This window comes from Arachis stenosperma, chromosome 4 (assembly GCF_014773155.1).
Source record: "Arachis stenosperma cultivar V10309 chromosome 4, arast.V10309.gnm1.PFL2, whole genome shotgun sequence".
In the NCBI taxonomy this organism is placed as follows: Eukaryota; Viridiplantae; Streptophyta; class Magnoliopsida; order Fabales; family Fabaceae; genus Arachis; species Arachis stenosperma.
Genome location: NC_080380.1, coordinates 38,877,208 through 38,881,402, shown reverse-complemented (window position 1 = coordinate 38,881,402; position 4,195 = coordinate 38,877,208). Strand labels below are relative to the sequence as shown.

Here is a 4,195-nt window from a genome sequence, read left to right as displayed (position 1 = left end):
TGAGAGAACCTTGAAACGAAAGCTAAGAGAAGCCAAAGCACAACTCTCTTTAGAGGACCTGACCGAATTCTTCAAAGAAGAAGAACACATGGCAGCCGAAAACAACAACAATGCCAACAATGCAAGGAAGGTGCTGGGTGACTTTACTGCACCTACTCCCAACTTCTATGGGAGAAGCATCTCTATCCCTGCCATTGGAGCAAACAACTTTGAGCTTAAGCCTCAATTAGTTTCTCTAATGCAACAGAATTGCAAATTCCATGGACTTCCAATGGAAGATCCTCATCAGTTTTTAGCTGAGTTCTTGCAAATCTGTGACACAGTCAAGACTAATGGGGTTGACCCTGAGGTCTACAGACTGATGCTATTCCCTTTTGCTGTAAGAGACAGAGCTAGAATATGGTTGGACTCACAACCTAAAGATAGCCTGGACTCTTGGGAAAAGCTAGTCAATGCCTTCTTGGCAAAGTTCTTTCCACCTCAAAAATGGAGTAAGCTTAGAGTGGAAGTCCAAACCTTCAGACAGAAGGATGGAGAATCCCTCTATGAAGCTTGGGAAAGATACAAACAATTAATCAGAAGATGTCCCTCAGACATGCTTTCTGAATGGAGCACCATAGGTATCTTCTATGATGGTCTCTCTGAACTATCCAAAATGTCTTTGGATAGCTCTGCTGGAGGATCTCTTCATTTGAAGAAGACGCCTGCAGAAGCTCAAGAGCTAATTGAAATGGTTGCAAATAACCAATTCATGTACACTTCTGAAAGAAATCCTGTGAATAATGGGACTAGTCAGAAGAAAGGAGTTCTTGAGATTGACACTCTAAATGCCATACTGGCTCAGAACAAGATATTGACTCAACAAGTCAATTTGATTTCTCAAAGTCTGTCTGGAATGCAAAATGCACCTGGCAGTACTAAGGAAGCTTCATCTGAGGAAGAAGCTTATGATCCTGAGAACCCTTCAATGGAAGAGGTGAATTACCTAGGAGAACCCTATGGAAACACCTACAATTCTTCATGGAGAAATCACCCAAATTTCTCATGGAAAAATCAAGAGAGACCTCAACAAGGTTTCAATAACAATAATGGTGGAAGAAACAGGCTTGGCAATAACAAGCCTTTTCCATCATCTTCTCAGCAACAGACAGAGAGTCCTAAGCAGAATACCTCTGACTTAGCAACAATGGTCTCTGATCTAATCAAAACCACTCAAAGTTTCATGAATGAAACAAGGTCCTCCATCAGAAATTTGGAAGGACAAGTGGGACAGCTGAGCAAGGAAATTACTGAACTCCCTCCTAGTACTCTCCCAAGTAATACAGAAGAAAATCTAAAAGGAGAGTGCAAAGCCATAACCATGGCCGAATATGGAGAGGAAAGAGAAGAGGTGGACGCCACTGAGGAAGACCTCAATGGGCGTGCACCAACCTCCTCTGAGTTCCCCAATGAGGAACCATGGGAATCTGAGGCTCAAAATGAGACCATAGAGATTCCACTGGACTTACTTCTGCCATTCATAAGCTCTGATGAGTATTCTTCCTCTGAAGAGGATGAGTATGTCACTGAAGAGCAAGTTGCTAAATATCTTGGAGCAATAATGAAGCTAAATAACAAGTTATTTGGAAATGAGACTTGGGAAGATGAACCTCCCTTGCTCACCAAAGAACTGGATGACTTGTCTAGGCAGAAATTACCTCAAAAGAGACAAGATCCTGGGAAGTTTTCAATACCTTGTACCATAGGCACCATGACCTTCAAGAAGGCCCTGTGTGACTTAGGGTCAAGTGTGAACCTCATGCCTCTCTCTGTAATGGAGAAGCTAGGATCTTTGAGGTACAAGCTGCAAGAATCTCATTGGAGATGGCAGACAACTCAAGAAAACAAGCTCATGGACTTGTAGAGAGTGTTTTGGTAAAAGTTGAAGACCATTACATCCCTATTGATTTCATAGTCCTAGAGATTGGGAAGTGCATGGATGAATCCATCATCCTTGGCAGACCCTTCCTATCCACAGCAAAGGCTGTGATTGATGTTGATAGAGGTGAACTAATCATTCAAGTGAATGAAGAATCCTTTGTGTTTAAGGCTCAAGGATATCCCTCTGTCACCATGGAGATGAAGCTTGAAGAGCTTCCCTCAAATCAGAGACAAATAGAGCCCCCAAAGTCAAACTCTAAGTTTGGTGTTGGGAGGCCACAACCAAACTCTAAGTTTGGTGTTGAACCCCCACATTCAAACTCTAAGTTTGGTGTTGGGAGGTTCCCACATTGATCTGATCATTTGTAAGGCTCCATGAGAGCCATCTGTCAAGCTACTGACATTAAAGAAGCGCTTGTTGGGAGGCAACCCAATGTTATATTTTGACTATCTTCTTTTGTTATTTTATGTTTCTTTGTAGGTTGATGATCATAAGAAGTCACAAAATTAATGAAAAAAGCAAAAACAAAATGAAAAACAGGAAGAAAAACATCACACCCTGGAGGAAGATGTTACTGGCGTTCAAACGCCAGTAAGCCTAGCAGTTGGGCGTTTAACGCCCAGTCTGGCACCATTCTGGGCGTTTAACGCCAGAAAGGGGCACCAGACTGGCGTTAAACGCCAGAAAAGGGCAAGAACCTGGCGTTAAACGCCAGGAATGGGCATCAGCCCGGCGTTTAACGCCAGAAATAGCTCAAAACGTGATTTTGAGCAACTTTTGGTGCAGGGATGACTTTTTCTTGACACCACAGGATCTGTGGAGCCCACAGGATCCCCACCTACCCCACTACCACCCTCTCTCTTCTTCCCCAATTCACCAATCACCTCAATACCTCTTCCCCAAAAACCCCTCACCTATCAAATCCCATCTTTCTCTTCACCACTCACATCCATCCTTCATAAATCCCCACCAACCTCACCCTTCAAATTCAAACCACTTTCCCTTCCAAACCCACCCATACATGGCCGAACTCCATCTCCCCTCTCTCCTATAAATACCCTCCTTCACTTCTTCATTTTCACACAACCTAAACACCACTTCTCCCCCTCTTTGGCCGAATCAACCACCATCTCCCTTCTCCCTCATTTCTTCTTCTACTCTCTTTCTTCTCTTCTGCTCGAGGACGAGCAAACCTTTTAAGTTTGGTGTGGTAAAAGCGTTGCTTTTTCGTTTTCCATAACCATTTATGGCATCAAAGGCCGGAGAAACCTCTAGAAAGAGGAAAGGGAAGGCAAAAGCTTCCACCTCCGAGTCATGGGAGATGGATAGATTCATCTCAAGGGTGCATCAAGACCACTTCTATGAAGTTGTGGCCTTGAAGAAGGTGATCCCCGAGGTCCCCTTTTCACTCAAAAAGGGTGAATATCCGGAGATCCGCCATGAGATCCGAAGAAGAGGTTGGGAAGTACTTACCAACCCCATTCAACAAGTCGGAATCTTGATGGTTCAAGAGTTCTATGCCAATGCATGGATCACAAAGAACCATGATCAAAGTATGAACCCGAATCCAAAGAATTATCTTACTATGGTTCGGGGGAAATACTTGGATTTTAGTCCGGAAAGTGTAAGGTTGGCATTCAACTTGCCTATGATGCAAGGAGATGAACATCCTTACACAAGAAGGGTCAACTTTGATCAAAGGTTGGACCAAGTCCTCACAGTTATATGTGAAGAGGGCGCACAATGGAAGAGAGATTCAAGAGGCAAGCCAGTTCAATTGAGAAGGCATGACCTCAAGCCCATGGCTAGAGGATGGTTAGAGTTCATTCAACGCTCAATCATTCCCACTAGCAACCGGTCCGAAGTTACTCTAGACCGAGCCATCATGATTCATAGCATCATGATTGGAGAAGAAGTGGAAGTTCATGAGGCTATAGCCAAGAACTCTATAAAGTGGCGGACAAGCCTTCCACCTTGGGCAAGGCTAGCCTTTCCTCATCTCATTTGTCACCTCTGTTATTCAGTTGGAGTTGACATAGAAGGAGATACCCCCATTGATGAGGACAAGCCCATCACCAAGAAACGGATGGAGCACACAAGAGACCCCTCTCATCAAGAGATCCCTGAGATGCCTCAAGGATGCACTTTCCTCCACAAGACTATTGGGAGCAAGTAACACCTCCCTAGGAGAACTAAGTTCCAACATGGGACAACTAAGGGTGGAGCACCAAGACACTCCATTCTCTCCATGAAATCGAGAAGATCAAAGAATCA

At 44.0% G+C, this 4,195-nt stretch overlaps 1 non-coding gene across 1 annotated transcript; it reads right to left on the bottom strand.

The window, feature by feature from the left end:
* Positions 1–493: 493 nt before the first annotated feature.
* LOC130978128 (small nucleolar RNA R71) lies at positions 494–601 on the bottom strand. The gene has a single exon (XR_009085788.1). It is a non-coding gene; the product is annotated as a small nucleolar RNA R71 (small nucleolar RNA).
* Between the last annotated feature and the right edge of the window lie 3,594 nt (positions 602–4,195).